Source organism: Numida meleagris, chromosome 2 (assembly GCF_002078875.1).
Source record: "Numida meleagris isolate 19003 breed g44 Domestic line chromosome 2, NumMel1.0, whole genome shotgun sequence".
Taxonomy (NCBI): domain Eukaryota; kingdom Metazoa; phylum Chordata; class Aves; order Galliformes; family Numididae; genus Numida; species Numida meleagris.
Window position 1 is genome coordinate 17,160,623 of NC_034410.1, and position 23,160 is coordinate 17,183,782.

Genomic DNA, 23,160 nt, shown 5'->3' on the forward strand with positions numbered 1-23,160 from the left:
CTCACATAACCCATATGTACGCTCCTTTACTTGCCCTGCCAGCAATACTCAGTTCAGCACAGTTACCGCACTGAAGTCGTGTCCATCTAAATTTCATGTCTTGTGCATTAGAGCCTCGCTCGTACTCATCGTGGTACAACTGTACTAGGCTTCCAGAAACAACAGAAGCGGTCACTCAAAAAAAGCATTGTCTAGATGGCCTAAGCCCAAAGCTCTTATACTCCCCTACGTATTATTCAGACAAAGCTTCATAAAGGGCAGAAACAGCTGGGCACGTTTTCTTTTCTGTCTTTCGAGAAAGGAAAACAACAGATACATTTGCTATATATGACTTTGCTATTTAGAAACCAGCCACACGCTAAATAAAAGCATCTTCAAACGCAAATACATAACACTTCAAAATCTCCTGCCTCCATCAAGCAGTCTGCATTTAGAGCCCACATCTCCACTAACAACACAACTGCATCTGGACCATTATGTTTAATGGCCCTCCGTGGACCTACCCCTCCCTCAACCTCCAATACCTTTGGCCTCCACAAGTGTTGCATGTATTCTAATACCTTCCTCTCCCTGCACTCCTGGAAGCCTGAATGAGCTGTATTGGCAGAAACCTCCAGGAGGTTCGAACAGCTTGTTTTGAGGATTAGAACGGTCAATACCCCAGAGCAGAATAAAATGTCCTTCTAACTGGAGGGAAAAAAAAGGAGGAAATTGCTACATCTCAAAAAATAAAAAATAATTAAAAGAAAAAGGGGGGGGAGGGGGGGGGTGGATGACTTCTGTCTTTACAGATTACATTCCTGAAACTTTTTATCATTTTGAACATATAACGGAAAAAAGTCGGGAAAAAAAAAATCCACGTCCCTTCCCATCTCACCGGTTCTACCCTTTCCTTGGAACTATTCATGTCAAGCTCTAGAGACAACAAAGAACTGACCTTCAGGCTGATCCCATCAAATGTCTTTTACGTTGCTTTTAAGTTTGCCTAGATCTAGACAGCGTGCAATATACAGCACCGAGGCCCAAGGAAGGGCGGGCATTTCTACATTAAACACAGATAACACCTGTATTCCTTATTAGGAGACATGAGCTAAGTTCCTGATAGCAAAAGATAACTCACTTCATATTTCCAGGACACACTGATAAATCAATGGAAGGCTGCAAAATATAGAACTGTTTCTTTAAATAATAAAACATATTTCCAAAGAGAGACTTGGCACATATGTAAGCCACAGAGCTCATTGAATCTCAGTTTCACCAAGGACACTGAGCTGCTGAGGGCAGCACGTACAGGGGTACCGGGATGCTGAGCGAATGCACCCACAGGAAATAGCGAGAGGAGCTGAATAAAGGCAGGAATGTTCTGGCAGGTCTGTTCAGATGTGCAGATACAGCAAACACGTACAAGCTAAACAGAAACACGCAGGTAACTGTAACCGAGAGCTTTGTTAAGACAAATTCACTTCTGCAGAGCGTAAAATATTTATTATCACCACAGGTGGTGTAACAGTTTGTTTTACAGACACTCACAAATCTTTCCATTAAATCTATAAAAGAAGCAGATTTACCACCTTTACCCAAACTCAGAAAAGTGACTGAACCACAAAACCCTTGGAGAGACAGGAGTCCCCAGCCTCCCTTCCTTTGGGTGACTGTCCTTTGCTAAATTTGGGTAACTGCACACAGCCGCTCTGGGCACCAACATTGCCAAAAGGTTGGTAAGAACTGAAAGGGATGCAAAACTCATGGGTGTGGCTGCTGCCATTGGAGTTGGTGTCAAAGAAATCCAGCTGTCCTTCCCACAAGCCCTCAGATTGGTGCTGTGCACAGCACCGTGCCCGGAGCAGAACACACTCCGCCATGCTGGGAAACGCTTGGGGCACCCACTCAAAAGCACAGAGTCCAGACCCGATTGCAAAGGCCCAGCAGTACTAAATCAGCCACAAACAGAGCTCCAGCCCAGACTCAAAGCTCCAGATGCTCTTCCTCTTTTCATTTCCTCTCTGAACTGCTCACTAACATCTGTGTTTCCTTTTAAATACCATGCTACAATCCAAAAGCATTTGTAAAGTATGTTACTTTGTACCAGAGTAGGCTGCTATTAGATAAAGGTGGCAGAACATAAGGACTATGTGGAAGTTTATGCAGAAAGCATGGCAAAGCAAGCCTTCAGCAGGCAGCACCTCCTCTTCATGCTCCTCTGCGCAGTATCTCCCAGCTCATACTCATGCTCGCCTCTGGTGAAAGCTTGCCTCAGTAGTTGCTGCTTTCTCATTTTCCCTCCTTCAGCTGTAAGACAGCCTGGACAGCAATGCATCTGCTTGAGGAAATGAGACCTCCAAAAGCTTGCAGTTCTGTTACATATTTTTTCAGATCAAGCACCCCACCTTTAAATTCATTTTTGGAGTCAATGAGCTTTCAGTTCCATGTTTACACAGCACTGAGCCCTTGGAAGGCAGAATTAACCAGGCAGACAACCAGGGGCTGTCTCAGCGATGTCGCAGCTTTAAAAACCAAGCAGATACACAGCAAGTCATAGAGGGCACAAAAGCCTGCTGTTCCTGCCCACAGCAGTATCTGCTCCTACTCGCAGCTCATTAATTGCTAGTTTTCCTGATTATAGAAACAGCTTTTTCCGCAGCTGAAATGTATGGCATCGTGTCATTTGCATATGCAAACTGACATACGAACAATGAACCAGTTGCACAGTTCCTTAGAGAGCAACAATGTAGAGGATTTACGATACGTATATGGCAACAGGCAGGGAGGGGAGTATGTGGAAGTGGACACACAACGGCGCATCACGTTCTTTATATTGTTTTCCTGATAAATAATCTTTCATGCAATTTCCTGAGACAAAATATTTAACGTTTGTGGATTAATGACGTTTAATTTGGGAAAAGAATAGAACTAAGTAACTGTGCAACTTTTCTGTGCCTCCAGAAGCATACATATTCATTAGATTTCCATATACGATCTCTCATTACACGGTCACACACTGTTCCACCACAAGATCTCTACATTATTCAGTGCAGAGAAAACAGGGCTAATTTCATGAGCAGCTTAGCATTTTGGTTTCTTCCTGTTACTCAAGGTATAACCCAAGACATTATTTTTATGTGCTATTTAAATTCTACTATCAAAAAACGAATCCCCTGTTTCTTTATCAACATTCATCGCTATATCTAGAACACGTCACTAATTTGTTACTATTATTCTCCTAGGTTGGAAGACGGGAGATGGTATTATTACTCTCATTTTACAGACCACAGACTGAACGTAGACAGCTTAGGGGAAAAAGTAAGTAACACTTTGAGATGCCAGCAGCTTGCTTTCCAAAGGATTTTGTGGTATATAGGACTTCACAGATTCAAAGCACAGCTCTCATTAGGTCACAGTCACCGCTGAGCGTCTAGCATTCCCACGAGTCTTATTTTATAAATATGAAAACAGTGATTACCCATAGAAGACCTTTTTTCTTAAATAATCTGACCAGGAAAACGTGGAGGCCGGTAGCAACGCCAAGGATAGAATCCAGTTCTCCAGAACATCATTCAACTGCCATAAACATTACGCAATGCTTTTAACACCTTTACAACAAGTGATGAAATCGGACTGCAGTCCATCGCCTCTTTCACCACATGTCATTGCTTATTCCCCAGAATGGGCACCTTGCTCAGCGATACTCATGGAAAACAACACCTATGGACACAGAACCAAATCCATGCATACAGAATGACCTACAGCTGCTCAGTTAAAGTCTTGCAATGTTAGCTTCATTTTTGAGGTACCGAGTTTTTCCACTGCTTGACCTTACACTTTTAATAATACTTTTTTCATTCATTCTTTATGTTTGAAGTTTCTTAAATTAAAAAAAAAAAAAAAATTACATCACATGGACTCATGCTGACCCACAAGGCTTCCTGCTGAGGCTGACATCCCTCGGTCCACCACAAACACCTTTAGGGTAAGGAACCAACTGTCAGCAAGAGTGGGTTGTTACAACCACGTGGGCCTACACTGGAAGGGAACAAAAGGCACAACTCACCAGAACATTTCTCAGCTATTTGGTGACTGCAGAAGAAGGGTGAGATCTGAGGAACCTCAGACCCCATCCCTGCTTTGAACAGGGGCATGATCAAGCTAACACAGATCTCCATTCCTTCTCCTGGAGCTCACCCCTTCCTGCCTGCTCTGTTCTTCACCACTCTCAGCCAGCTCACACTTCTCACCCTGAGCTCTCTGTCCGCGCAGTCCCAGTTCCTTGGACAACACACGAAACTGCTGAACTGCGCTCCCAGGGATGGGTACACTGCCACTGGATCTCTCCCAGGCATCCAGCTCCCACCTCAGTGTCACACAACTTGCTTGCTTTACTTAACAAGGCATACATTAAACAGATCAAAACTACCTTTCTGAAAAGTACCTAAACGTAGGATGTAGTAGGATGAGCAAGGATCTGAAAGAGACTCTCCTGGGTGAACCTTCTGGGACTATTTCTCATTTAACGTACTTAGTAATGATCTGCACAAGGATTTTGGTCAGCACAGCTTGCATGTGGCACCAAGAGCAGCAGAAAGTGATAAAGGTGGGGTTATTCCTCCAAGCTATGCTAAATGGTCACAATTGTTTTTCCAAGTTTCATATTTAAGCTTTCTCCCGCTAAGTACAGGAGTCATAAAGGAAGGATTTCCCCCCACACATAGATGTAATAATTTTGCTTCTGATCTTAGGAAATGATGTGGATGTCATTTGCAGCTTCGTTTCCTAAGGAAGCAGAGATGCACAGGCACCGTGTGTCCATACACGGGTCCAGCCCAGGGGCCTTCTGGCCAGCTTTAACCTAACTTGACTGAGGAGCACTGATTACTTTCAGCTACTAAGTTCCTACACATTTTCCTTGAAACAGGTGTCCAGGTAGAAAAGGGGACTTTGTAAGGAACCCAGCACAGAGGAAGGCTGTACTACGATCCTTTGAGGTAACATGCACTGAACAAGACACAATGAGAATATATTAATCACAGCAGAGCTTCACATTGAGCTCATAATCGATGACAAAACACAAATTTGTAGAATGTGCTGGAGCTGGTGAAGCCAGATTAACAGAATTATTTGCTTTGGTTTTCCCCAGAAATACCAGAGAACGGCCACAGCTGCAGAAAGGCACTGACAGCACAGAGCAGAGGTGGAACAAAGAATCCCCTCAGGTCTCTGCCTGGCACAGCTGTTCCAACACTTATGGTTACGCTGCTGCCGGAGCAGGTAAGGCACTTCTCACGTCACGGGGTACAGACCTCGGCGAGGGCTGACCTTCCACCAAGGCCTATGCCACAGCTCACCTGCACTAGTCACCGTTGTGTACTTTCTCCAACCACTCCCCTGTCACCACAGAAGCCTTTCGAGTTTAAAACCAGACTCAAGTAATTCCACCTCTGGAAAGCACTTGGCAGGTTCTTCTCTATTGGAAGGGCTAAGATAAATGGAAGAATCTCATTTTCTGTACTAGCGAAATACATGATCAAAATGACTGTACTGATACAAATGGTATCTTCCAGGTAGCATTTAATAAATTCCCTTAATGAACCAGCTTCGTAGGAAAGTATCTGAATAAAGCATGGCATGCTGGGACATTTGTTTGACTGATAAGCTGCAAACAACACTAGTACCAACCAAAAAAAAAAGTTAAAGCCGTCCTAATAATTTTCTTAAAATTCTTGTTAAAGCACTAACAAATATTACAATAAATTCTGTTAGGTAATTAACAGTGCTTCCCAGCAGCTCAGGAAACACCATTTCCCCAGTCTCCCATTTCTTCCTTACTCCCAAGGAGAAACGTTACCCTCACACAACAGTAAGCGATCCTTGTACTGTCATTCCAAATTGTTAGTGACCCTTCTCTCATTAGCTTCCCTTTCTATAGAAATCATTTTTATTAAAAATCTGCATTTTCAGTCCTTCAGACAATTATTAAAGGCGAAATGTTTACGTAACCCAATACTATCACAGGTGCATAGCAAAGCAAGCTCCTGAGCAGGGTCGAACTTGTTATTCACCCGGCTGCACTTCAGAGATGCTGAGAAACCAGTGTTTCTAGAGCTAATTTATCAGTTCGAAGACCACAAAACATTCCCTTAACACCTACATCTTTAATATCAGATGATGACTTCCATAAATAAAATAAATGGTTTTGCTTGGACAATTATAACATTTTGAACTGGTAAAGTGTTCTTTATCTACAAGCAAAGCCTTCTGGGTTTTAATTGTGGGAAAATCACTGTTAAAGCTATGAACTTTATCATTAGTATCACCTTCGAGTATTTCTGAAATATACCCATGTCATAGCAAGGACATATTCCTTTAAATATTGTAAGCGGAAAAATCCTCCAGGGGAATAAGTAGGACAAACATGTTTACGATTATTCAGCACTGTAGATTGCTGAGCTGGTGATGTCAGCTGTACGAGGCACTTCTACAGGGGAAAAAAAAAAAACAAACAACAGGATACCACTGCAATGACTGTATCTGTACCCAAACACTGAAAGCATGCTCAAATTCCTCATACTGCTGCGCCAGAACAGGTAAGAGGGAAGTGCTTCTCACAGATGCATGTAAGAAAAGACACCCAAAGTAACATGGAATATATTCAGCTTTCAAACTAACACATTTCAAAGTATTTATTAGCAGAATGAATTCCAATAAACTTTTTTTTTTTTATTTATAGTCAATGCAAAGTGCTTTTGAGCATTTTGAAAAGGCAAAGTGACCCTCTCCCCTCAAATCCTTCGTGCTGGGATTCAGCAAATCCCCATGCATCACATTTTCTTTTTGATGAGCACAAGAACAAATGCTGTGTTACAGGGTGACAGCAGCTCTGTCCGCGATGTGACATGGGGCTTCTTGACAGGTCTCACTGTCAGCTTGCGCTGCTGCCCGTGGAGCTGCCTCTTGGCTCAGCACCAGGTTCAGCAGCTGAAGGAAACACAGTGCTGATTTAGTAACGCTGTCGGTCTGCACTGGCCACCCACACTTCACGGTCCGCTACGATGCTGTAGCCACTCACACACCTGCAGCTTCACTGCCTTGTGCTACACGAGGTGAGGCCAAAGGACTGCCTGGGCAATGGAGCTCCTCCAATGACCAACCGCCCCCAAAAGTGAAAAAGGTACTCCAGTAGGTATTGCATTTTCAACTGACAGTGGGCAAAAGCACCAAGCCAGCCTCACATCTCAGCATCGGTATGAGTTATCAAACCCAGGACTTCATTTTCTGGCATTAAGCACCCCATGTTGGTTCCTCGTTAGGGAAGCCAGGTTAGCAGCATCTCATTATGCAGGCCCAGCGTACCTCCAGCAACGACACTGTGCCCCCTGCAGTTTCCAGGGGATACCATCCCTCTCAGCTTCCTGTTCAGAGCTTTCTTCCAGCCCAAAGAAACTCTGGGTTGAGACCTGATGATGTTCATCAGCACAGCTAGCAAGGGCTCCACTCTGGCAGTGAGCACAACGCGAGTGCTTGGGCAAAAAGCATGTCAGCATCATCTCATTAACTGTTTTTCATCTCTTGTGGAGGTACTCAGGGGAAAGCCATTATCAGCACAAAAATATATTTTCAGGGAAAGTGAACTCATTTCTCTCGAAGCTCTCCCTCACTCCCTCCTCCGCTACCAGGCAGGCCAAAGACACCTGCATGCCATTTACATGTCATTAGAGCAGCTCCAGGCACTGCAGACCAGCCGTGCTCCTCGAGACACCTCCTGCTGCGCTGCTGCTGGGCTGGTGCCCATCTCGTGGGCACGGTGGCAGGACTTGCCTGGCCAGGCTCCCTCACCACACTCCACATGCCAGTAAATGGGCTGCACAGAGCTGTGGAAGACCATTCATAGGTGGAATGTTACTGGCTGCATTAGGGCCATCCCAAATATTTTCCCACACACAGTTAAGCCCACGTTTACAGCAATCCTAAATTATTAATATTGCAAACAACGCTATCAACACTACTGTGAATAACATACTAAGCAAATAAGATACAAAGCAATAGGTATCACTGCAGAAGGACTGAGAGCCAGTAACAGTGACTATACTTGCTGCTCAAAGGCTGACATTTAATCTAAAATCATAAAATTATAGAATCATAGAATCATTTGAGCTGGAAGGGACCCTTAAAGGGCCATCTTGTCCAACTCCCCTGCACAAACAGGGACACCTACACTAGATCAGGTGCTCAGAGCCCTGTCCAGCCTGACCTTGGTGTCTCCAGGGATGGGGCATCCACCACCATTCTGGGCAACCTGTGCCAGTGCCTCACCACACTTACTGTTAAAAATTTTCTCCTTATATGCAACTTAAATCTCCCCTGGTTTAGTTTGAAACCATTTCCCCTTGTCCTATCACAGCAGACCCTGCTAAAGAGTCTGTCTCCTTCTTTATTACAGCCCCCCTGTAGATACTGAAAAGCTGCTCTCAGGTCTCCCCAGAGCCTTCTCTTCTCCAGGCTGAACAGGCCCAGATCTCTCAGCCTGTCCTCGCGGGGAGGTGTTCCATCCAAGTACCAAACTTTCCTACTAAACAAACTGCAGCTTCCATAACATAAAGCACTTTCCTGGACCAAGCCCAGACAGCACGATGATCCATACACAATCATAGCTTTCTGCTCATAGGTGACCATTATCACACCTACTGAAATTGGAATTAAAAACAATTTGGTTTACCTAAAGCAGAAACAGTATCTGCAGGCCTGAGAAAACAGCTCTGTAACACTGAGGGCTCACCATGTCCACAGTGACCTTGGCTTAACTTAAGGAAGCAAAGGAGTGGGGCTTTTCTTGCCCCAAAGGAAACACTGATAGCGGAAAATTCCCACTGACTTCAAAAGGGCCCGACTGACATTGCATCCCCATCCAGCCAAAAAAACTGGGGGAGATGGACAGGCTGTTTGCTGACAAATACTGCAGCCCTTCAGAGAACAGCCAACACTCATGGTGGCTTTTAAAGGACCTCTTTTTAAACAGTTTATCTGGTCACAGTGACAGCAACAAATACTGCAGCTCTTCACTCCCACGAGGCTGCTCTGAGATGAGCTCTGTAGGGGCTCTCCAGCCCCAGCTGTACAGTCACTGCTCCGGGGGTTTCTCTCCAGCCTCCCCACCTCAGCAGCTCATTTTGTTAGAAATGCTGAACTGTTTGCACTACCTCACCACAAGGCAAGACGGCATTATTCTCATAGTCGTACATGCAAGATCTCAAAACACGCCATTTGCTGTTAGATCACGGCCAGCTGTGCCAGGAGGGCGGCTGGGACCGGCATCCCACCACCAGGAGAACGCCACAACATGGCGGCCGCCTGAGGGAGCTGGAGGGGCTGCCCTCCACGAGGGCCGCTGAGCCACCTACAACCTCCTCCACACGAAGGACACTGTCTATCTCCTGCATTAAAGAGTTTTGTAGCAACAATGATCTAAAATCTCAAAATGTACCAATAGCCCTTTCGAAAAAATAAAATAAAATAAAATAAAATAAAATAAAATAAAATAAAATAAAATAAAATAAAATAAAATAAAATAAAATAGCCATAACAATGTTTCCGTCTGCAGCACTCACAGCCACCGAGCTGCAATCGCGGCACAGCTGGCAGCGCCAGGGCAGCAATGCGTACGTGGGAGATAAGGGCTCCGCGCACAGCCCCGCTGCCAGGCAGCGCGCCAGCACAGCGGGCAGCACCGCCCTCACAGGGCTCCGACACCGGGCACTGCGGCACAGCGCACACGGAACGCCGGTTCCTCCGGTGCCGGCCTGAGTTCAGACCTTGCAGGCAGCGGCCTCAGCAAGCAGCGGGGCAGCCGGGCAGGCTCTGGCACCCGGCACGGAGACTGCCGGCGCGTTTGGTGCGAGAACCGCGCGCCACCATTCAACGCCCAAGGAGCAAGCTGGCACCTCTCCCAGCTGTCCCGCTTGGCTCAACCCCCACGCTGAAGCGGGAGCCCTTTCTCACACCTCACCCCACGTCCCCGAGGCGGCCCACGGGCTCCGCACGACCCGCACCGCCCCGCAGCCCAGCGCCCCTTCGTGCCCCGCCCCGCGCTCCCAGCGGCCGCCCCTGCGGCGCCCCGCCGCGCCACACAAAGGGCGCGAAGGCGAGAGCCTGTCCCGCCGCCCCGCTCACGCCGCCGGGGCTCTGGCCGCACGCGGCGCCGCGTGAGGGGTGCGCGCTTCCGCCCGCGCCGGGCACGGCCCCCGGCGGAGCTCCGAGAGGAGCGGGCGGAGCTCGCGGCGCCGCGCCGCTGCTTCCCGGCCGCCCGGTGCTCGCCGCGTTGCGGTGCGGGGAGCGGGTCGCTGCGGGGGGGGCTGCGGCCGGCGCTGGGGTTCGGCGGCAGCGCGGCTCGGTGCCGCACCACCGGGTGCGGGGATTCAGCCCGGGGATTCGCCCGGCATTAAAAACAGAAAAACGTAATTACGGGAACGCAGAGGTGCCTGAGTGGCAGCGGGCTCCATTTCTGGTCGCGCTGGCAATTCAGGGAGGATAACGTTGCCGTGCGCGGGGCGCCCAGGTGGATGGCGCGGCTCTGCCGCACTGCACCGCGCCGCGCGGAGCGGAACGCCGCGACCGCTGATGGAAAACGGAGCCCGGGGGCAGGGGAGGATTTATGCGGATCCTTCCCGTACGCTTCCATCGCCCGAAATACGGATACTTTCTCTATAAACCTTCTGCCATTCAGCAGGCACCTTCTTCCCCTACTTCGTTTTCACTCGCGACTATCGATCCCCGGGGGTTTCCGCGCCTCATTAACAGATTGGTGGCTAGATGAGGAGAATTAATTTTTAAACCCCTTTAATTCGCTTTATTGCTGACACCGGCGCGCCCCGTGCTCGGCTCCGGGGCGGGTGCGTCCCCTCGGGGTGGGCCGGGGCCAGAGGGGGGACGGTGCGGGCGGGGGGGGGCAGCGCCTGCCCGCGGCTCCCTGGGGCGGCAGTGCTCCCACTGAGCGACGCGTTCGCTGCCGCCGGGCTGCACGAAACAAAGGCGAGACCCGCGGCGCGGCGGCACTGCTCGGACCGCGGGCGCGGCTGTTACTGAGGGAAGAGGCTCCGCGCAGCCCGCAGGCGCCGCTGCCCCCGTCCCGCATCACGCTGCTCCGCGGCGGGGCGGCAGCCGAGCTCTTCCCGGGGCGGCCCCGCTCCCCGCGCCGCTCTTCCGCGCCCGCTCCGAGCGCACAGATCCGCGCTTGTAGCACCGCGCTTGTAGCCGGGGCGCAGTGCGGGCGCGGCACCGCTCCGTTTGCGCGGACCGGCGCCGTGCTGCTCCTATCTTTCTCAAACAACCGCCGCCAACTACAGCAGAATGTCGGCAGTCAGCACCGCGATTTGTTTGCCGTGCCCTCTCTCGGACTCCCGTTTACCCGCAGTATGGGCTTCAAACAGAGACGGGTTAATTCTCACTCCGAGGTTCACACGTCACTAAACTAAAGGGAAAAAAAAATCTTCATTTATTTACGTTTATCCTTTAAAAAAATCTTTTAAAATCTTGGCTGATGTTTTAAATCGTGTCGGAACCTTATCTGTGTTTCATTTCCATGAACTAGACATGAGGAAGCGCAGAGACAAGGCGGCTGTGAGAGGCGCAGTGAGAGGCAGAGGCAGCGCTCAGCAGCCAGCACCGGCTCTGTGCGGCGCGCAGCCCTGCGCAGCCCGCCCCCCCCCCCCCCGGTGCTGGGAAAGCTGCTCTGTAGTGAAGGGGAAAAAAAGAAAGAAAAAAAAAAGGTATGCGGATCGGTGTGTTTGGGGTTTGGAAGATGATTCTGTGTATTTGTATGGATTTTGAACACTCGTTCTCGCACACATAACCATGAAAATGCCTTGCGAGGAGAGCTGGCTGTGCTATTCCAATAGCTTATGCCAGGAGAATGATTAGTTAATGGAGTTTGCGTGACATTTCCCTGCGCTGTCTGCACGAAGGCACGGAGACTTGATTGTAAACTCATCAGCACCGCACGGAGAAGCCAGTAGGATCCTGAACGCACAGCTCGGTGCAGGAGAGGAGCGCAGGACGCGTCCCTGATGCACAGCGTGTGTCAGAGAGGACAGGTCCTGCCCCCCAGATCTGCAGCTGATGAAACACTCCGGTGCTAAGGACTAACAAGAGAATTCTGCAGCTTTTAAGCCTAACGCTGAGAATCTGTGGGATTTAAATGATTCACTGACTTTGTACCTGTCTTTCCGCACAGAATTTAGGCTGAATTTTATCCATGGCTAATCCCATTGACTTCAAAGGGAATCTTGTATGAGTAAAGCGGTTGATGTTTATTTAAGTGAGATCTTAAATATGTTTTTTTTTTTTTTTAATGGAACAGCTTGGCTATTTAGGTTCTAAGGTTAATGCTGCTTTGATTCTGTTCCTCAGAAAGTTCCATTTTTAATTTCTCCATAATCTGAGTAATTATCTCTCTACAAGTCCTCTGTTTTTGTACAACAGTTAAGCAGAAATACTTCATACAGCACAGAATCCATTTAAAAGTGAAATGAGGTATGATCTAGTCTGGATTCAGTCAGTAGACCCATGGACAAAACATACGTTGGTTGGTTGGCTGGTTTTACAGTGCATCTTAAATGTGGAGAAAACTGCATGGTGAGATTTTAATCAGTGCAGTGGTGTTTGAAGTTGCAGAAAGAGATGTACAGAACTGTTCTTTTCTGATTTTCCTTTTTGCTTTTAATTTCAAGGGGATCTTTAACTGTAACTTCATCTTTTACTTCTCCAGCTGCTTCTTGTGGCAGTTTCCTGTGCAGGAATGGAGATCCCCATTCCTGGTAGCTGGGTGAAGTCTTTGATGTCTCTTCTCTTCTGATAAGTTCAGTGCTTCCTGGTTTTTGAGGTCACCACCTGTTAGTGGGTTCATTTATTATTGCTGTTTGATTGCAGGGTCATTCTCACCATCCCCAACAAGCACCTTTTTTCCAAAATAATGATGTGTTCCAAAAAACTGAGTAGTGACCAGCTCTGTGATTGAGAGGGCTGCTCACTAGTAAAACAGTCAGTCTACGTGTTTTGCCCATAGGTAGATAGACTGACTACATGAAGATAAATTTTGAAGTCGTATCCTGGAAACATTCACCCTTCCTATGTACAAGAGACACAAACACGTGCTATGACTTTAAAATGCAGGTGAAGTGCGCAAAATGACTGGTTAAAAAAAACCCTGCCCCTCCAGAGAGAAACATCTTGCAGTCTCTGTGGATTAGCATTTTTTAAGACAAGTGGGCAAGAAGATAAATCAGGCTGCAGAGTTTATCTGATGAATGCTGTCTTCATATGAGGTCCTGTTTGGTCTTTATCTCTTAAGCAGAGACTGACTTCAATTGCAGTTAATATAAAGATTTATTAACCTGAGAAGTAAATATTGACCAAGGTGAAGCCAAGGTCAATGTTTACCTAGAGGACTAATAAATCTTTGCATTTAACCTAAATATGGAAGCTGGTGGGCTAGATTTTGCTCTCAAATCACCACCTACTCCAGTTGTGTCCCAATGAGAGCGAGTTGTTTGCACCAAACATGTTCAGTATACAAGTTGCTGTAAAATATCTTCTTTATGAATTCATCAGAAATAGAAGAATTAGGCTTTTTTTTTAAGTATATCTGATTATTTCGTCATATGTGAAATTCTAAAGAATAAACGAGAGTGGATGGTTAGAATTGTTTTTGCGTTAGGGTGAACAGCGATTCAACTGAATATAGGTGTAGGCAAGGGTTTTGCTTTAGTGTACAATCTGATTTGGTAAAGATTATAAATTGTTGTGGAGGCAAAAGGAGACTGATGTGATCTGACTGATCTGAGGAGATGGCAGGTTTTTACCCTCTTGCTTAGAGCTCTGCCCGTGCTGGCCCCTTTGTTGCAATTTGAGAGCCGCCTGTTCTAGGTGAAATAGATCAAACATTCATCAGATCTGCTGCCCTATCTACAGTGCCCCTTGAAAAAACTCAGTGTTTCTGGAGGTGGATTGCTTTTGTCTTTATAACATTTAATTTCAGACCCACGCAGCTGTGCTGTTTCATTGCTCCTCATAGATTTAGTTGTTTGCCTTATTTCAGAGGCTTTCCTGGGCCTTGAACTTTTAAAAATGCTGTGAAATCTCCAGTCCTTTGGACCTACCTTAAATACTTTGCTATGGTCTAATCTGTATGTGTCCGAGATAAACACCGTCTTTATAAACCTCTTGGGATGCTTTATGAATTTTGACAGAATTAGTCTGAGTGTTTTTCTCTTTTGTCATCTCTTTAATAGATTTTTTTTTCCTGGGTTCCCTGTCTCAGTTGTCTGGTTGAAATGCTGCTTTCTCTCTTCTCAGGAACAAAGAAATGGCTCCTGTTTAACTTAATCAAATACTCTGGTCTCTTTCTGATAGAAAGAATAGTGGCCAATTTACCTCTAGCACTATTAAGTCCCCAACAGTTTTCCCGTGTTTGATTTCTGTATGTGCTTTCAGCACAGCCTTTTTTTCCCCTGCCCTGTTTCCTTTGTCTCGCTCTCTTTAAGACGACAGACACAAAGGAATATCTTACACATAACATATTTTTGTTGCAAAATTTAGCACCGTTCCATTAATTTATTTCTTGACTTTTATTTGCAATTAAATTATTTCCACCTTCTGCACGCACAAGGTTTCAGTAAATGAAAGTAGTGCTGCTCCGAGTAGCAGATCTGTCTGTCTTAGCTTGCTCAGCCTTTGTGCAGCAGGAGTCATGTTGGCTGCAGTGGAAAAGCGAAGTATTACTGACTTTAACAGTCTTGCCCGTGTGAGAAATGATTCTCAAGTTTTGTCAGTTAGGAAATGCGTTCTGAGTCATATTTCACAGGCAGACTTTTGTAGGGTCTCCGCTAACAGTAGGTTTCTAGGTTCCATTTTTTAGTTGCACTTCCCATTCATCACACAGAATAACTGATCCTAGAAAATGAATCTGTGTTGGATGAAACAATAAAACTAGCATCCAGTCTCTGTGCTCACTGTTCTCATGCGAGGAGACCCCTCGAAATCAATAGAATCATTCAGGGGAGGAAGACGAGCCAGAGCTAACTCAAAACAGGTACTCCGCGCTGCACAGAAACAAAATGCTTCTGTCCTCTCTGTCGCTATGAAATATAGGTGGCTCTGGTCCTATCCAAATTACAAAAGGAAACACATTTTTAAAAGGTTTCTGTCAAAAAGCACGACTCTGAACATTGGTCCTCTGCCGCCGAGTATTGCTCATGGATGACTTTTGCGTAGGCAGAGTGCAGTTTGGCAGATGAACAACAGTACCCCTGGTCAGGAAATGCTAAGTGGCAGTTTGCTAAGGAACTGTACGTACGTAACTTGTTTGGAATAGCAGACGTGTCCTCTAAATTGCTCTTTTTTGAAGTGGTGAGTATTGAAGCAGAGCACTGGGAATATGGAGGGCTGCTATGTCAGAGTGATGATACAAATTGTTTCTGCTGTTTAATTAAGTTGTTTTCAATCTGTTTATTTCCTTTTGTAGCCACTCTTTTCAAATGTACTTCAGAAGTACAAAATACTGTCCGGTCTCTGTGAGACTATTACTGATCCAGTCATTTTTAACCAAAAATGTATGTCTAAAAAAAAAGGAATCTGGATTTTATTGCCATGGCTGGTGGAAACTCTGATTCCAGGCTGTGTGCGGGGGAAAGAAGCATTCCTTGGGATCCTGCTCTGATGGCTAAATGCTCATCTGAAGCTTCCCGTGAAGAAACTCTAAGATGTACTCGTTCTGTACTATTCATATGATGTTAAATAACAGATATATTCAATTCTCAGCATGTATTCACAGTTGACATTCGAATCGGAAAAGAGGTTGTTCACATAATTGGCGGAATATAAACTGTTCTTATGAAGCTGGAGGAGTATTGGCTATGCTGTACACCACATTTCTGTGGCAATGAAAACCCTTTTATGACCTGAACCTGCAGTTATTTGTAGGTAGTTCCCTTAGGTGCAGGCTGGTCCCATCTGTGGAGCTACGAATGTGTTTGGGCTGCTGTGGTTTTACTGTATCAATCACGCTGATCTAAAGATTTACAAATTGCTTTCTAATTTCTACTGCATCGTGATAATTAGATTTTTTACAAATGCTATTGTGAAGTCAAAAGCCTAGTTAAGTATCCATTTAAACCTTAAGTTATGTTACTGCCAATAAGTGGTCATTAAGGGCATGTGAGGGCAACCAGCGCTTGTGTACAATCATGTTCTGAGAGGTTGGTCTCTAAAGAAGATCTTTTTCATTTTTATACCATTTTTAAATGATTTATGGAATACTGAGTCTACTGTAAGAATAGTGAAGATTTTTTATCTGAACAGTGCATTGTGAATGCAGAGCTAAGCTTTTAAACATTACATTGTATTATTGATGATGGGGGAATAATCCCTGGTCTGCAGAAGAAGCATTCCAAACAATATTGATGGCTTAGGATAATGTTCACTGTATTTTAATCAGGAAAAGAGGAATCAATAGCCCGGTAGTGTGACAATTTCCCTGCAACATGAGAAAAGAATTTCCTCAAATGTAATAAAGAAGCAGAATACAATTTCTTCATAAATTCCCATTCTTCTTATTTATTTACTACTGCTTTTCAGTACATGCCATGAAAAGACATTGTTGCTAAGTCTGTTTGATGTGATTTTTTTTTCTTTTAGTATGTCACATATAATCAAAACAGAAGTAACTTCCTGATGAGCTTTTGGATTTTGTGTGTGACCTGCAAAGTCTAATATTTGCTCGAAAAGAAGTATGACTGCTGAAAAAGAGTCCCAGAAGAACACTTCCAAATGGAAATAGTTAATTAAACAAACCTCAGAGTAGGTGAAAACTGTTAATTTCACTCACCTCCTTATTCCCATCTCACATTGCCACCCTAATTAATTTAATCTTCACTGAAAATGAAGTATAAACTCTTGTTTGGGAAGTAATAATCACAGCATGTAACAGTCTGAAACACTGTTCTTAGTCAACACCAGCTGTTTGGCTTGAGGTAGTTTGCAGTGTTGAAAAAGCATTTAAATTACACAGCAGCAGCGGACTTTTAATGGAATATCTGTTTCCACTCAGTAGAAACTTCTCTGTCCAGTCTCAGTGTGACACAGAGAAGACAGACTTATCTTTTTTTATTATTTTGTTCTTTTATATTCTTTTTTTTTCTGCCAAATTTCAGCATGGAATAGATGAAAGTACAGGGGTGCAGTTATAAAGCCCAGTATAAAGTAATAAAGCCCAGTATAAAGCCCAGTAATCTAAGGAAAGAATAGCATCCTTCCTGGACACACCATAAACTGCATCCTGAATACAATTCTTGTTTTAAGGTAAGCCACAGAATGAATAGAACCTAGTGGCAGGTTTATGCCCAACAACATGGCTAGGCAATTTAGCACATCTCACTGCATCATCACCATGTAGCACAGAATAGCTCGTTCTGTTTCCTTTCTCCAAAACTGTTTTCATCTAAACTCAAGAACTGCAGGGTTAATGGAATGGAAAATTCAGACATCCTCATGCTTGTGATTTATGAATGACAAGAGAAACAGTTCCTGAAGATTTCTATGATGAAATGCTTTCCTTTTATTGCAATCAAGTTCGTTGTGTTTGTTGGCTTTTTGTGGGGGTGGATGCCACCCGTCACACTTTAGACAGCACACAGTGCTTCTGAGCTACTACAGAGTTCTGCTGGCATAGGTATGTAGGTCATGATAGCTAATCCCCTCATACAGATGCTTTTTTACTCACCTAATTTTGCTTTCTTATCAGGATAGTTTCTGGAAAGCAATTCCATAGCTGTGTGGCACACATTCATGACCACAGCGTTGTCTCGTTACGTTATACCACCTCCCTATTTTGGTAACATCTCCCTTGTACAGGCACAACAAAAATATCCAGCACAGCACTGCCAACATAAGTGCAAACAACTCAAGCAGGTATAAGTCAGGCATCACACGAAGCTATTTGTACATGCAAACCCTGACCCGCAGTGTGTTATTTGCAGCCCTCCACCAGATATCTACATTTGACCCTTCAATGTCAACAGAACTGTCTGACTGGCAGAACCTAGTTGTCATCTCCTTTCATTATCACAGGATTTTCTTGGGCCCTTTTCTATTCTTCATATTCACAGTGCTAAGCTTCCATATTAATTAAATGTCAACATTCACTAGTCTGAGACTATATTATCCAATAAATACCTGCCCGGAGTGAACTACATGAAGGGTGGAACTTGCATGATTTTTAATACAAATTATTTGTTCACAATGTTTGATCAAATTAATCAGTGACAGAATAAATGGGAGCTGTAACTATGGCTGAAAAGGATTTGGAAAATATTAACACTGCTGTTGTAAATCATCTCCCCACTTTTCCTCCGACAGTCTTCATTTCAGGATCTTAACCTTCATCTGGGCCTATACACCTAACAACACATTTAAAGACAGCAGCGAGCTTTACATAAATAATGTTCTATTGAGATCCCATGAGATCTTTGTCTTCCAGGTGCTCAGCTCACTTTGCTGTTCACGGATAGAAAGTAGAAAAAAAGAACTGACGGGAAGCCGAGCCACACGCGGCCCTGTTCCATGGCTCCATGTGGCAGCTCCAGCCCCCGCTGCAGCATGGCAGGGTCCCGTGGGCAGGGTGATCACCCAGCTCACTAGGCAGGAGTGGGGCAGCCCCGGGCATGCCGAGGCCTGGGCACTGCAGGGGTCGTGCCCCTCGGGCAGGCCGCAATCGCCCTACAGCACAGCAGGCCCTGCTTCCACCCCGCAGCACGGCCGGACGCTGCCGACACCGAACCGTCTCCAGCAGAAGAGTTTGCGGCATGCATCAAATGTTATTTTCCCCAACAGTGCTGCAGATGGAGCTCCAAGCAACTGTCAAAGAGCGGGGACTTCCACCTCCTCAGAACTGGAGGCAGGTTTAAGCCGGTGACCTACAAGCAGAGGGCTCTGTATGGTTGCACTGAACTCCCCTGCGATCCGGCCACCCTGCCAGAACGCTTTAATCTCAGCAGCCATCTCGGCCGTCACGGGGATCGAGCGCAGCAGGCGTGCTGCAGCATTGGCGGTGCCTCTCATCACCAGGCCCAGTGGGATTTCTCACCACTGCGTGCCTTCGTGTCCGTGGGCTGCCTCCCACTTTCCCTGGGGACTGCAGGGCTGTGGCCTTCCCCAGCAGCCACCCAGCTCTGGGACCTGCTGTTCATCTGCAGCTCATGGCCCCCACGCACTCCCCATCCCAGCGCAGCGGCCGGCAGTGGTGGCCTGTTCTCCATGGGCACCAGGACAGTATGAGGTACCCCAAGGCAGAGGGCCATGCAAGAGCTCAGTGCCCTGTGAGGCCCTGGCAGACACCTCCCAGGGCACCATCGCCATTTTGCAGTACAGAGGACTACTTGAGTCCTCTTACTCCGATAAACACTATAGGGCTACAGTGGGAGGATCTCCTGAACAGTGGTTCAAAAGTCCTTGGAAAGGACCCGGGATTTCAACACAGAATGATGATGCTGGTGCCGCAGCATTTTAATTACAATTCCGGCATATCTGTGTCACAGAACCTGGCAATTTTAATGACAAAGTACGGCGATTCCACAAAGTATTTTTAGAACTAATAAGACCTCCACAGAATATTTCCATGAAACATATTAAGATCCAATTCCTGCATTCATTAGTAACATCAAATCACACGGGGTGAATGGTTATTTGAGAAAAATGTATTCAATGAAAATTGATTTTATATTATCAGGACTAATGTAGAGAGAGGCTTTCCAGCATCTTCAAGCTTCAGCCATCCCACCGCCTGCTGCAGTTTATGCCCTAATCTTGTGAGATTTACATAGCATTTTAATTTTCAGTCTCGTCTGTGTTTGCCAGCTGAGGGACTCTTGTTATACTTTACATTAATTCCAAATTCACACCACCACAACAGCAAAAAATAGAGTGCTGACAAAAGCGAGAAGCCAAACATGACTCAATTAAAATAACACATATCACCATTAATCACCTCTGCCTGCCCATCCACATGCCCATGCCGGTGCCTCCCTCCGCAGCAGCATCCACAGGCAAGGCTGGCTTTGCTTCCACCTCTCCCACTCCCTCCACACTGCGCAGGACACGGCCTCCCTGGGCAATGTGAGGAGCTGGGAAGCCCCATGGGGCAGCGCTGGGAGATGCCTGGGCCTGAAAGGAGCTGGCACCTGCCTGCCCTCTGTGCTTCTCCTGCCGGAGCCGGCTGGGGACTTGGTTCACTGGGGCTGCCTGTGTGGCCATGGCTGCATTTTCCTTGGATTTGCAGTTCTCAGCTGGTTGCCAAAGCTTAACGCATCTCGTTATTATTAACAGTTAATGCACATAAAAATAAGGCAGAATCAATGACAAAGAACAAAAGCAGAGTGGTAATAACCTCTGTCCACAAAGTAATCCCCCCAGGTAAGCTAACTGAACAGAGCAGGGCTCCCACACCATTTTTCCACCATCCAGAGTTAATAGGAGACTGCCCAGGGTGAGCACTGGGGCAGGGGTCTCACAGAGCCTCGGCTGGGGCAGCTGCTGGCTGTGGGACAACAGGCGGTGAGCTCGGGGACAGTGAGCCCTTGAGAGTGGTCAGCAGATGGACAAGCCTCAGATCTGCTCATTGCAGAGCCTTGTCTGGCACTGGCTGTCACACAGGCCAAGCTGAACACAGACTGCTTAGATCCTTTCCTCCTCTTCTGTGTGCTTTGTTCCATCGCTTGGAACAAAATGCCGCCCGGTTCGGCCACCAGCAGCCCGACATCTACACGGGCAGCGAGAGCCCTCCTGCAAGACAAAGCCCCGCATGCTGCCGGCTTGTTCACATGTGGGTTTGAAGGTCATAACATGAAGCTGCAGCTAAAATGCCTACCCATGGCTTTGTGAAGCTTTTGCAGGATGAATCTACTGCTTTCAGCATCTTGCTAACCGCAGGCAGCTTCTCTTGCCCCTGAAGTTACTCAAATATGTCCCAGGGAGTTTCTCTGGGAAGGAACTTTGACAGGTTCCTGCCGTTTGACAGAAAAGACAAGCCTGCTTACAGAAAGTGATTTTTGTCTTCTGCTCCTCTCCCTTTTTCCAGATAAGTCCTCTATGTGTCAGCACTACCCAGCGCCTGTAGCACAGAGACAGCTGTCATCAGAAGCCACAGGCCCGCCAGGTTCAAAGGAAAGCAAGGAAAACCATGCAACCTTTACAGTAAGCGCTCACATTTGAGCCATTCACACTAACTGCTGGCAAAGTGCTCCAGCCTGGTGCGTATGTGCTCCTTCTCATTTGAATAAAAACACTTTTGGTAGCCATGGAGGAAAAGAAACAACATGCAAGAAGCACTTGCGAGTTTCACAGGAGCAATCAGTCATCTGAAACTGGTAGCTAAAACATTTGCCCCGTAGCAAAGCACATGGAACTTCAGCTTGACTAATTTGTGACTAGTTATCTTTTTGTGAACAGCACGTTGAATCAAACCTGGGGAAAAGTGGGTAATTAATGAATCAGTCAGTAACATCAGCACAGAGGCAAAGCTCGGCATCTTTTTTAGCTTGGGACTGTCATTTGTTGCAAATGATCAAACGCCTAAAGAAAGAACATTTTGCAGAAAAAATGTACCGAGCCAGGCAGACCTAGAAACGTTCCTAGCAGAGCTGGGCTTGGCCACTTCCCCTTGTCTGTATCGCAGCTTTACGTACCAAAACAGTAATCGGAGATGAAAAATCAGGCAGGTTGATAGTAAAAGAAATGATTTTTCACTCCATTCCTGCTCCTGAAAATTCTGGGAGAGGCATTTCCGATTTCTTCCTTCAGTAGCAACTCTGGCCGTGGTGTAGTTTATCTGACCTTTGGCTATGCCGCACCATGAAATCAGACACCGGGAGGAGGGGGGCCAGAACAAAGCAAGGAGAGATTAATACGAGCATTATTTGCGATGTGGCACAGGGCCATGAGTCACCGTTCAGACAGGCTGCTCTACCTTCTGGCAGCGGGAACAGCCTAAGTTCTGCATCGGGATTTTTGATTTGAAACAAAGAATTACGACCTTCGCTTCTGTTCTTCTTTTATATACTGTCCTGGTCAAACAAATGAGTGGGAGAGGGAGGGAAAAAAAACCCACTCAACTGGAGTTGAAGCAAAATATAAACATCGAGTTAATATGTGACTCTCATTCCAAAGAGTCTATTCTGTGCACGATTGTTTGGGGCTTTGGGGGATTAACCAATAAAGAACAAAATTCTGCCTGATCAGCCTGGTATCAATGTTGGTGTGGTACTTTCATTAGTGCAAAGTTTTGCTCTCATCTCCCTCTGATACCTCCCACCTTTATAGACTCTGTGTGCTGGGGTGGAAGTGCAGCTGCCTGTGGACAATATGGCTGTCTTTGAATGTCATCATGCATGAGGGTCTGGACTTGGAGAGTGCTACATTCTGTGAGTTCAGGTTCAAAGAGCTGGAGGACAAAGAAATGTATGTTGTTATCACAGTTAGTTCTATACCAAGGCCGGATAATATAGAGGGGAATTAGATTTCTGAGATTCAACTGCATTTGACTATAAGGTTAGAGATTGGTAGCACTTTGATTAGGAAAAGAAGAATGATGTGAATCAAGAGATTCAGAATGAGTCAAGATTAGTGAGTCATGGTGAATCGAACGTGAGCAATGAATTGTGCTTGCTGTTAAGGAGTTCCCCAGTAGGACAAAGCTCCAGCAAGAAAGCTGAGAGCAGGATCCCTGAGTGTAGGGCAGAGAGGAGAATCCCAACGGAGATAGGGCAGCCGCTCACAGAGCACCCACCCAGGAGGTTCCCATGCACAGGGCTTTCTAGAGACAAGTGGCAGAAGTCTCCTTATAAGCCCTGATCCTAATGGAGGGTTTCAACCATCCAGGCATGTGCTGAAAGGACAACACAACGCTAAGCAGGCAAGCCAGGAGCTTCTTACACTGCACTTGTGATCATTTCTTGCTGTGAATGCAGGGGAGGTCTGCCAGGGGTTATGCTCACTGCTCGCTGGTGGCAAATATAGTCACAGTGTCAGCCTGGGCTTCTCTTATGAGACCACAACTGAATTCAGGATCTAGAAAGAGGCTGGGGAAGTTAGCAGTAGAATCATAGGCTCTGGACTTCACAGAAAGAA

General features: G+C 46.3%; 1 long non-coding RNA gene across 1 annotated transcript; it reads left to right on the top strand.

Annotated features, from left to right (window-relative positions):
- LOC110393248 lies at nt 798-5,586 on the top strand. Its single transcript, XR_002434906.1, has 3 exons — nt 798-3,300; nt 4,910-4,979; nt 5,132-5,586. It is a non-coding gene; the product is annotated as an uncharacterized LOC110393248 (long non-coding RNA).